Genomic DNA, 13,267 nt, shown 5'->3' with positions numbered 1-13,267 from the left:
TAGGAAAATAGCTGAAATTATTAAACTGTTTACAGCCTTCCCCATTTAAGTATTGACTTTCTCCATTCAGTTATAGGAATTTTTCAGTGTTCTAAGGCTTTTATTCCTCTTCTTCCTCTACTGTATTAAAGTTGACCACAGATCATTTTTAATAAGGTTTTTAATACCTTGTTAATAAACAGGACAAAGTGCTATTCTTGTGGGTGAATAGATGAACAGCAAAAAAGGCATGGACCTGCTTGTAGTATACCTCATGGTGCCACCCCATCTCCACTTCAGACCATTTATAATTATGCTTCTTTTTAACATCTTTCATGTATAATTTACTTCTGGTGAGTGTGTGTGTTCCTACTAATTTGTAATGCTCAAAGTCTGGGCACTTGCCCATTGTGTTCACTATTACTCTCCAGTGCCTAGTACACTGCAACAATGTTGGTACTCTGCATTTGTTGAATGGGTAATTTACATTTTAAATTATTCCATCATCTAGAACTAGTTAGAGATTCATTTAAACTTTGAATAATTTAGGTAGCCCACAGACAATTTATTCCTAGTGTTGTTGGTCCATTGTTACAGCAAATCTGGTCCTGGCAACAGCAAGTAACACTTGCTATAATAACTTAATTTTTCATACCAGGTTGCTTCAATTTTAATATTAAGCAAAAAAAAAAAAGTACTTTGCGAATACAAAATACTGTGTAAGTAGGAGCCTTGTGGTATGAGAAATGCTCTGTTTTTTCAGTACATAACACATTCAACAAATGCTTATTGAAATAAATCAAATTCAACATACAGACTACTATCGCCATCCTAGGAATTCACATTTCCCACAGCATGGCAGAGTTTTGTGTCTTTTCTAAGGCCTCAGAATTGGAGGTCTCCATTTATTGCCAAGATTAACCTTAAATCATCTAGTTATTTACAAAAAGTGTGTTGGATTATAGTGCCAAGTCTGGTCTGTGAGGCCTGAAAGAATTTCCTTATATCTTTGATTTGACCTTCAGTGTCTTAGAAAAACCCAGAACTAAATCCTACTAAATATGGAACTGTTTTGTTCTGCAACTTTTATTTCCTTGTACTATTGTCAGTATAGCTATAAGACCATCACCTCCTCCCCCCACATATACTTCCTCTCTGGTAGTTTCACTGTACTTATTTTTCTCTGTTTGAAAAACAAAAACACATCAGCATTTCCTTACTGATTTTAAGAAACAAAGTTACTTTGTTGGGAAGATGGTAATGTTTTCTAGAGTAGTACTAGAATTTGAAAATGAAAGAGAAAGCTTAATACCCTACTTTACAAAGTGATACCTATATAATTTACAAATTGAGAAAATATGAAGCGATTTTAGAGTTTACAGAGATTAAAGGATATCTTCTAATTTACAACCTTTGTAGCCATTAGCACTTTCTATTATAGCTCTTTAGTATTGTGTTCCTCTGTTGTCACTATCATTACTTTACGTATTGAGAAACATTATAGTCAAAATTAAGGATCAAGAGCTCTAGGACAACATAAAAATATCTGTCCTCTAGAGAAAAGCGAAAGACTTTGTTTAAACTAGTGGTTCTAAAAATATGGCCTGGGACCAAAGGCATCAAATCATAATGGAATTTAGAAGTGCAAATTCATGGGACCTCACCCCAAATTAACAATTCCTCTGGACAAATCAGAAGAATGCTAAAGTTTGAGAACTATGGGTTCAAACAATGAAATATACTTTTTCAGTACATACATTTTTTTTCCTAAAATACATATAATTTATAACATGAAATTGGGTAGAAAATACGCTTCTTTTGGAGAAAATGCTCCATTTCTGGTATTCCTAATCTCTATAATAATCATCTGCTATCTAAGGAAATTGTACTCGTTGACCATGAACCTACCCCAATATTTGTTCCTTTATGAACCTTTCTCAATCCTTTGATCCATGAAATAATGTTGTTTTGTTGCTGTCATTGTTCACATTCAAAGATGCTATTCGTGATTGTGCATGTGACCAAAAAGACTGCTCAAGCTTGAAACTGTTTCCACACTTGAAAAATTTCCAGAATTGTGCACCACTGCTATTTTAATGAGCCTTAACCTTTAGTAACCATACTTTATTTTTACTTTATTTTTTTTCTCTCTGAAGCTACCCAGCCGGAATACCAAATTGGTCAGTAGACTCCAGCATTTTAAAGCTATTCTATATTTTCTTAAACTTCCGAATATGTTAAAAAAAAAATGCCATGACAAAGTTTATGTAAAATTATAATAATCTTTAAAGCAACATGGCACATCAATGAATTCAACTCTTATGAGACAGAAAATGTAAATGCACATATCTCACTGTGTCCTATCTCTTCCCTCCACCAAAAGAATTCATAACAAAATACTGAAAAGCAGAAAATTTGTTTTAACTTCTCATATTTAATAACCATTGAAATCTAATACGGGATTGCATGTTTTTAATTGCAATTAAAAATAAAATTATACTTTCCCAAATTCTTTTAATGCTGTTCTTTAAGTGGATACTTCCAAAATTTCTACTCTATTTAATATTAAAAACAAAATCTGTTGTGCTTACTATACCAATTAGAAATGAATATTAATTAGGAATGTAATGTCTTTAATCATGTTAAACCATAATATATGTACTTATCTGTCATATTTTTATATATAGATCCCTCTTCTCTGACAATATATAAAACTATCGAAGACATTTAAATGACAGACTGTTTTAGGCCCCATTTCTCACTTTATAAAATTTATTTAAAATAGCTTACCTGATAATGGGCTACTGTTTTCTTCACCTCTTTTCAGCTAACTTAGAAGTCATTATAGACAGAGAAAGCTATACAGATAGCCCCTTTGATCACCTAAGTTGAGAAGTGTTGAGGTTATTTGTTGCATTTGCCTACTATAATTTTATCCTATTGTAATATTAAATTGGCTAAATAGTATTTAAAGTGATGTATAATATCTGCTATTTAATTAAATTGATAGCGATTGAGCGAAAATACGAAGGGAAGGACAAGTGCCAGTCTTATGAAAGAGAAAATTATAAAATGATTTGAGAGATTGGGTTGTCTAACATGCTATATTTATTTTTATATGTTTTTTCTGTCAGGAGGCTTTAAGAAGTTGATGAGTTAGATAATTTATTGCTATATACATTTAAATATATGAAATAACAATTTGGAAGTGATGGTATAAGAACTTTAATTGCTTCATCTTAAACAATTGGAATAATTATATCTTTGCCTATTTTCTTCTTTCCCTGGAACCTGTCTTCCCTTTACATATCAGATTTTGCCTCTCTCCCTAATAAAGTACAATAAGTTAAAATTATTTCCCTATGATAAATATTTACATTATATCTTAGTTTCAAATTTTGCAAAACAGACTGCTTTATGGAATTCAAATATAATTATGTGGTTTTCCTTGTCATTAAAATAACAGTTTAAGGGAGGAATTGCCCTAATTAGCTAACTATATATCATAGTTATATATATTTTAAACTACTAAAGCAGTAAATATAATGCGGATGTTATTTTATTGACAAAAATAGCATTTAAAATGTTCTGTTTCCATGAAAACTTTCAACCTCTTTCTCTCCTCCTTTTTCCAAGTTTTCATTATCTCCGTTCTACCGTGGGTATTCAGGCACTAGTAAATTTAAAAAATAATAAATTACTCAGTTTTTAGGGATTAATATGTAATAGAAGAACAAGCTAACCTTCATCCTGCATCTGGATTCAGATCCATTTTTAGATTTCTTTTTTTCATACCAAGGCTAATTACAGAGATTAGCATATAACATTTATAACATGTTATAAACTTGAAAAGTAATGCCATGTAACCTTCGAATTTGATAAGGTTAGTTTTTTACAAATAGAGAAAGAAAAATACTGAAAGTACTCATTTCTATACTATTTATTCCCTGATACCATGAGAATTATATTCTGTAAATAAAATACTATGTTTCTGCTAAGAAGGAGGAGGAGAGGGAGGGGGAAAGAGAGGAAAGGAAAGGGAGAAAGAAAATTAAAAACCATTTGTGCCTCCCATTCTCCATTTAATAAAGTTTATACAGGCCAAATTAATTGATTCTTCCTTTTGTATTACCTTTCCCATATTACTTTAATTTTAACTTCTCTTATAGCTGTGTTCACATTTAATTTGTTGACAGGCCTCTCCAAATAGATTGTGAGAAGCTTAATAGAGTCCTAGGACCCAGCACAGTGGCCTGCTCAAGGTAGAGGCTCCACAAATAGTATTGAATAGAATTTTCATAATATATAAACTTATGAGGAAGAGAAGACAAACACTATAGATAATTGATTGATTCACTTATACATGCAGCAAGTACTTTTTAGGTAGTAAGATATGCTGGGCATGGGAGATATTGCAGGTTAAATAATTAGGAGCTCACCAAATGACTTCTAAAGTTTAGTTCTGAAATTCTCTATATTTGTATTCTATATTTCATTTTGTTTTACATATGCTGCAATAAAATATGAGCTCCTAATGTTTTACAGATAGATTGAGTATTAACCAACTTGGCAATTATGGTAGATTTAATATTGATAGGATACTGTAAATTGTTTCAGTGAAAGGAAACAATATCAAAAGAAACTTAGGAAAATAAGTATTTCTGATTTATTATCTGCAGGAAATAGTGACTAACTCTAACATTAAAATTAATATTGTTTGGAAAGCATTTAAGATCTTGTTCCCTGGCATATGTCATCAGTTTGGCTCAAACTCTTATAAAAATTAAAAATTAAATAATAATAAAATTATTATGGTTTTTAATCTGCATAGTCACTTTTCCATCATTGAAAATCTGTTGTAAACTAGATACATTGAAACTATAAATAACCTTTTATAAACTTATGTAATAAATTTGTAATTTATGTAATAATTTGTAAATTAATTTGTAAAGAATCTTAAAAAATTCAATGATCATTTTTTGAAAAACTATGGTAGATGCTGAAAATATACAGCAATTAGTGGCATAATTGCTTTTTAATAAATGCATTAAAATAATACAATGCAAAGTGACCTATGACATAAGAGTACAAATAAGATGCAGTTGCTTTATAGAAATGCTCCATGTTAGAAATCAAACTTGAATCAAGATCTGAAGTTTAGCATTTTTACATTACAAAGATGATGAGAGTGGTCATTTTAGGATAGAGAATAGTATAAAGAGTAACACTGAAATAGATAATTCATGGTGCATTTTCAAAGAGCAGAGATTTATCTCATTTATCTACAACATAGAGTGCAGAAGAAGGGTTAATGGAAACTAAGTCTAGAAAGGTAAACTACAACCAGATTTTGGTGGTCATTAGATTTCATGCTGCAGGCAACAAGGAGCCATGTTCGTTTCTACACATTTTCCATAAATGTGTGACTCTAGTGCCTTATTTCAGAACTAAAAATTACACTGTACATTGTATTGGTGTGAAATCAAACCATTTGATTTTGCCTCATGATTCACAGTATTAATGAAGTGTGTGTGTGTGTGTGTGTGCGTGCGTGTGTGTGTGCGCGTGCACACGCACACTTTTGCTTAAGCTATGGCATTTGAATTTTGAAATGAAGATGATAAATTTCTTGGTCGAGAAGCCTGTCTTTATTGATCAGATACTGAACCACAGTAATGAGTCCAGGCACTGAAGTGATAACTAGTATTTCCTTCTCTAAATAGGTTGATAATCTTGAACACAGTAATTATAAGGAATTGAATAGAACCAACTGGTCTTAAAATAGATAAAATAGGTTTTTTTTTAATTAAATGGAATAGCTTGCTAAAAATAATATTAAAAATAGGGGTTGTGACAACAAATCCATTATTAGGGCAGAAAAAGACTTTTAAATAAAAAATTCTAAAACAGAGCCTTGGCCCAAATAATCAACTCTATTCCTTTCAGCAAAATGCTGGATAAATCAGAATGTGATTTAAATTCTATGTCAAATTTTCAAGGATATTTACAGACTCTGTTTCACACCAATCAGTCTGGAAAAGTGTCCACTGTTACCCACTTTGAAGGTCAAGGCAGTCCAAGTGACAAATGGTTGGATGAGAATGCTTCCACTGCCCCTGCTGCCAGGACTAGCTATAAATCAGTGTGTAACATGAGCAGAGTGTATCACAGCTATCCTCTTTTTGCTAACTTCAGTAAACAGTGCCTTCATGCTCCCCGAGGCAGTATAGGTACCCCTCTATAGTCACATTCACATCTTCCTCGTCTGTGTTGTACTATGACCCAGCATTTTCTCTACTTCTCTACAGTGTGTCCAGTTGGACTCAGCACTCAGCTAGAACCATGTTGGAAGACTAGATGATGTAGTAGGGAAATTCACACCAAGATGCCTAGTATATAAAATCAGCTTGATTTTCCTCCAGGAGTGTTTTTTATTTAGACAACTCTTTTTAAAATCTAGAATTCTTACTAAGGAATTAAATAATGATGTTTTATTAATTATAGTGAATTTTTGGCCTTAGTGGTAAGCTGTAGTTAGATTGTGATAGGCAGGACTATTTGTTTTCTTAGCTTTCTTCAATTTCTAATTAAAAGGCTGAAAGATGAAATATATCTCTGAGATTCTAGTTTATGTTTTTATTCTCTACCTTTTCTTTTTCCCTTAATCTGTTTTAGCAGGTATCCAAGTCGTGTATTTTTTCCTCGTTGAAGAGATGACGTTATCGGCAAGGCAGAAAGCAGGCTTTCTTACACAACAGTAAACCCCCATACCCTCCCCAGAATGGGAATGAAACTGACAACCCTGGCTCCAACTGAGCAGCAAAATAAAACAAAAACCTATTTATCAAGCAGTGCTCTAAGCAGGAGGCAAAACTTCAGAAGAAATGGATGCCTGGTTTATTGAGGGAGGCTGGATTTTTAGACTTGGATTTTCCATCTTTACATTTTCTCATGCCTGAAAGGTAGAATGGGATCAGGAGAAACAGAAGTGAAAGGTCCCACTACCTGGTACAGTGGTCATCTCAGCAGTAACCACTGTAAACTTATGGCTCATGGCCAGCAGAGCCTCCTCAATGATTTCTTATATAAGAGCCTAGAGTTTTTTAATCATCTGGAGATAGTTGACATGAAAGTATAATTCAAATTAAAATTTCTTATTGGTTCCATAAAGTATGAATTCAAATTCAAAATTACTAGAAAAAAAATTGTCTATATTGATTTATGATCTAAAACTTGTCCAATCTGCTGTGGTTTCAACTCCCAACATACCACTGAAAATACTATTGGAAAGCTGTCTGATGGTCAGGTATTACACCTCTTCCTTTACTTACTGCAGACATAAGGTGACCGACCATACATCCGAGTTTGCTCAGGGTATTCCCAGTTTATGAATGTTTTTCTCTTGTAATTATTAATAGTGTACCCGTTTACTCTTAGTAGTGTCCAGGTTTGTATAATAAATTACATGGCTTCCCGATACATAACTCATTCAACTATAACAATCTGTATAAGCTAGATTATGCTGTTCTAACAAATAACACAAAATTAAAATGGCTTAGCACGACAAAAGTTTATCAGCTGACGTTCTAGGCAGCTGTCTTCCATGGATTAGCTCAGCATTCCAGACACCAGCATATTAAGCTGTGCATTCTACAGTTTTTACAATGGGAAAAGAGAGCTCTTAAAGTGTCTTATGCCAGCAAATAAATGATCAAATCTGGAAGTGACCCACATCATTTCTGCCCAGAACTCATTGGCCAGAACTATTTATATGGCTCAGTCTATCTGCAGAAGCCTGGATAATTTTCCCACTTTTCTGAAAAGAACAATGTGAACATGGTAAGTATCACCATTAGATATTCAAAGAAGCTGAGTACCAAGGGACCTATTTATTGTTGGTATTATTAAGCTGAAAATTATACTTACATGGGCAGATAAGTTCCTTTGCCACTACCTTCATGCTTAGTAACAATGGCTCTCTGAGGATTTTAGCCCCAGTTCTTCAAGGCAAGATAAGAGGGTCTAAAGTGTTGTCACTAAATAATAAGAGAATCAATAGCAGACAAGAAAACAACACCCAAAATATGATTCAAGATCTTTTTAGTTTGATAACACTAACAATAAAAAATAAGTCATACAACAGAAATACATACTTCATAAACATATGTGTATTGTATAGCCCCCTAACTTAAATAGTAGGAGTAAAAACCATAAACTAGTTAATGCACATAATTAATGGTCTATTAGCATACCTTGTGAAAATTAACCTTTTGTTTTGACTATGTTTCAATAGAAAACTGTAACACACTTTTGGGTTATCAGACTCTAGCCCTGTTCATTGTTTTTAAGCTATTTTTCACCTCTTTATAACCTACATGGTTTTATTACCTACCTGTAAATTGGACTGGATCCTGCTGTTCTGCACATTTTGTCAGTCTTTACCAAATTTTCAGTTCATGTTTATTCATATCATTTTTCTCTCCTCAATGTGCTCTTGGGAATCTTGCCAAAGTTTTGATGGCTGTTGTCTGATGATGCCAGAAGATCACTACCTGAGTCTAGCTATTACTAGGACTATGCAAATATTGGTCACTCTAGAAATAGTATATCAATTAAGAAAAAAATGTTTAAATAGATGCTTCTTTGTTATAGTCTACCATTTTCTCAAAATCATGCCATTTTCATTTTGCTTTATTACAAATTTTGTTGTCATTTTTCTTCTGAAGACTACTTTTGTTTTCTGTATTAGCAAGAAAAAAATTCCTTTTAAATTATCTTTCAAGATTCTTAATCATTTTGTTATTTGAATACATTTCGACCTGTTTCTTTTTTTTTAACTTCTTATTTTGTAATGGTTACAGAGTCAAAAGAAATTGCCAGGGTAGTACAGAGAGTTCTCATGTACCTTTTATTCAGTTTAATATCTTACATATTTATAATACAATACCAAAACTAGGAACTTGACGTTGGTGCAATATGCGTGTATAACTCTTCTGCTTGACTGAATCTACTATTGAAGCTCTCTATTGAAGTTTTCATTTCATGCATTGTATTCTTCAATTCCAGAATTTGTTGGGTTCTTTTTTTATCATTTCTCTCTCTTTGTGGAACTTCTTGTTTTGTTCATGCACTGTTTTGCTGATTTAATTCTTTATCTGTCTTATAGCTCATTGAGCTTCTTTAAAACAATTATTTTGAATTTTGTCAGGCAATTTGTAGATCTCCATTTCTTTGGAGTTAGTTACTGTAAATTTATTGTTTTCCTTTGGTGGTGTCGTGTTTCTTTAATTTTTTTGTGTCCCTCATAGCTTTGTGTTGGTGTCTGTACATTTGAAGGAATAGTCACCTCTTCCAGACTGGAGTGGCTTTGGTGAGGAAAGAACTTCACCTGCAGTATGTGTGTGTTTGTCAGTTGGTTGGGGTACATGGAAGCAGCAGGTCTAGCACCCACCATTTCAGGGATGTAAATGGGACACCAGTTCTTGACGTCCATGAGCATGCTGGTTCTGGGGGATATGTGGTCATACCAATTATGAGGGAGCACATGGCATCATGGCTGGTGTGTATGTGTGTGTATGTGTGTGAGTGTGTGCGTGCGTGTGGGCACATGTGCGCGCGCAGTGGCTCCAGTCCTGGCAAGAGAGTTCCAGAGGTAGCTCCAGCTGAGCAGGGACAGTTGGTGCAGAGATGGCTATGGCTAGGGAAGGTGCAGTATAGCAATGTAGCTTTGGGCAGTTTTATCAGCATCAGCGTAGACTAAGGGAGTCAGTGGCAAAGGCTGAGGGTGTCTACTGCAGTGGTAAGGACTGCTACTCTCCTTTTCCCTCAAATTGGGAAGTTGCAGCTGAGGGAATCACTCTCAATGCTGAGCTGTGCCAGGGTATGAGATTGACCCTGATAAAATGCTTCCTACACCTTTCTATTTGGCCATCCTTGGCTTTTATGCTCCTCTGGGTTCCCGAAGATTTTTGTTGTGTTCTGGAACTTTTCCAGATCTATTTTATTCCATGAGTACTTGTTCAAACATTGTTTTTGTGGGAGGAGGAGGGCTAGGACCTCCTAGTCTATGTCTATAATCTTGCTGATATCACTTCTGTATATATAACTATGTAATTTTATTACATGTGTAGATTCCTGAAACCATCACTGTATTCAAGACAGAACTATTTTATCATCACAAATATCTCACATCTTCTATCCTTGTATAATCACATCCGCCCTTCCTCTTCTATCCCTAACCCCTGCTAATCACTAATCTGTCTTTCATGTCTATATTTTGTCATGTAAAGGAAGTTATAGAAATGAAACCATATAATATGTGACATTTTGAGATTGACATTTTTCACTCAAGGTGACGTCTTTGACACCCACCCAAGATGTTGCATGTATCAATAGTTTGTCCTTCTTTATTGTAAAGTAGTATTCCATGATATAGATGTACCACAGTTAATTGAACCATCTATCTATTGAGAGACACTTTGGTGGTTTTCATTTTGGGGCTAGTACAAATGAAACTGCTATGAACAATTGTGTACAGGTTGTTTTGTAAACACAAGCTTGCATTTCTTTGAAATAAATATCCAGAAGTGCAGTTGCTGGGTCATATGGTAATTATATGTTTAGTTGTAATTTTTTTTAAGAATATGCCAAGCAATTTTCCAGTGTCTGTACCATGTGACATTCTCACCTATATATAAGACTAGATTCTCCTCATCCTCCCCAATCTTTAATATGGTCACTATATTTTTATTTTAGCTGTTCTAATTGTAGTGACATTGAACATTTTTTATGTGCTTATCATTGGTATACCTTCTTTAGTAAAGTGTTTCTTTGTCTTTTTATCATTTTCTAATTGAATTTTTTGGTATTTTAAATGTGTTTTGAAAGTTCTTGACATTCTATATGTGATTCTTTTGTCAAATTTGTAGTTTGCAAATGTTTTCTCCCAGTCTATCACTTGTCTTTTTTTAATCTTTTAACAGGGTCTTTCACAGAGCAAAAGTTTTTAATTTTGATGCAGTCCAATATATCGAGTTTATCTTATAAGTTGATGTTTAGGAATCATGTTTAAGAACACCTCACTAAACCCTATGTCCCAGAGGTTTTCTCTTATGTTATCTTCTAAAAGTTTGTAGTTTTACATTTTATATTTAAATCTATGATATATTTCGAGTTGATGTATTATATTAGGTATGGAGTTTAAATTGAGGTTCATTTATTTTCTGTAACATTCTAGTGCTCGAGCAACATTAAAAAGACTGTCTTCTCACCATTAAATTGCTTTTGCGCCTTTGTCAAAACTCAGTTGGCAGTATATACATATGGAGCCATTTCTGTGTTCTCTCTTCTGATTTATGACTTTATCCTTCTGCTAGTGCCACATAGTCTTACTATTTTAGTTATATAATAAGCTATATAATAATAATTAGAGTGATTCAACTCATTTTATTCTCCTTCAGAATTCTTTTAGCTGTTCTAATTCTTTTGCCTTTTCATATAAATTTTAGAATAATCTTGTATGTATAAAAATATATTTCTGGGATTTTTTGAAGAGTTATGATAAGCCTATATCTCAAAATTTGGAGATAATTGACACACTATGTTGAATTTTCCCATTTATGAACCCAGGATAGCTCTCAATTAATAACATTGTTGATTTTTTTATTCGTATTTTTTAACATACAAATTCAGTATATACTTTGTTAGATTTACACCTAAGTATTTATCACTTTTTGAGTGATTATAAGTGATATTTAATTTTTAATTTTGGTTTCCGCATATTCATTGCTAGTATATAAAATACAGTTGGTGTTTGTATGTCAACCTTGTGTCCTGTGACCTCGCTGAACTCACTTATTACTTTTAGGAGTTTTTATGTGTCAATAGATTTTTGGAGATTTTAATATAGACTATCATTCCAACTACAAATAGGGACAGTGTATTTCTTTCCAATTTGTATGCCTTTATTTTCTTTCTTATCTTCTTGAACTACCTAAAACTTCCAGTAATATGTTGATTACCGATAAAAATTCTTCTTTACTCCCGATCTTAGGGGAAAAGAATTGTCTTACACCATTAAGCGTAATTTTATCTTTAGGTTTTTTATAGATAGTCTTTATCAAATTGAAGATGTTCTTCCTCTATTATACTTTGCTGAGTTTTTATCATAAATGGATGTTGAATTTTGTCAAAAACTTTTTCTATTTCTTTTGACCTAATCATGTGATTTTTCTTTAGCCTGTTAATATGGTGGATAGCATTAATTTTCAAATATTGAAACAGCTTTGCATCTGCAGAATAAATAACATTTGCTTATGATGTAAAATTCTTTTTATTTAATGCTGAATTCTGTTTGCTAATTTTTTGTTAAGAATTTTTGCATCTATATTCATGAGAGATATTGATCTGTAGTCTTCATTTTTTAATACTGGCTTTGTTAGATTCGCCGAAGGAGGACCACACAAGGCCAAAGGGGTTAAGCAAGATTTATTGTATCAGAGTGACAGCCTGGCTGAACCGAAGATGGCATCAGCTCCGAATGCAAGCGGACCTGAAAATTATATGGGGCTTGAGGCAGGCTTTTTTTTTGTGGAAATATTTTGGGTGGGTAAATTGGCGGGGTAGGGAAGAACATCCAGTGAAGTGGGAGGTGAGCATGTAGTGTTGCTAACCAGGATGCAAGGTCTGATTCCCACACGAAGGTAAGGGAGGAGTCTGCATCCCACACTACAGAGGGGGTGTGTGTGTGTGTGTGTATCTAGGACCTTCCTGGTCCTAACACCTTTGTCTGGTTTTGATATCAGGGTAATACTGTCTTCATTGAATGAGTTAGAATGTATTTCTTCTTCTTATAATTTCTGGAAGAGATTGTGTACAATTGGTGTTATTTTTTTTAAACCCAAATTTGGTAGAATTCATCAATGAAACCATCTGGGCCTGGAGATTTCTTTTTCCAGGAAGTTTTTAGTTAAAAATTCAATTTACTTAGGAATTATAGGGCTATTCAACTTATCTATTTCATATTGGATGAGTTGTAGTAATTTCATTTAAGTTGCAAAATTTATGTGTATAGAGTTTCTTGGTGTTCTTTTTTCATTTTAATGAATGCAGGATCTATAGGGATATCCCCTGTTTCATTCTTGATATTAGTAATTTGTGTTCTCTCTTTTTTCTCTATCAGTCTTCCTAGAGGCCCGTCAACTTTATTGATCTTTACAAAAAAATAAAAATAAAAACACACTTTTGTTTCCTTCATTTTCTCTAATGTTTTTTTCCTTCAATTTTATTC

Source organism: Pteropus medius, unplaced genomic scaffold (assembly GCF_902729225.1).
Source record: "Pteropus medius unplaced genomic scaffold, Ma_sr-lr_union100, whole genome shotgun sequence".
NCBI classification, from domain to species: Eukaryota; Metazoa; Chordata; class Mammalia; order Chiroptera; family Pteropodidae; genus Pteropus; species Pteropus medius.
Note: the sequence above shows the minus strand (reverse complement) of the source record.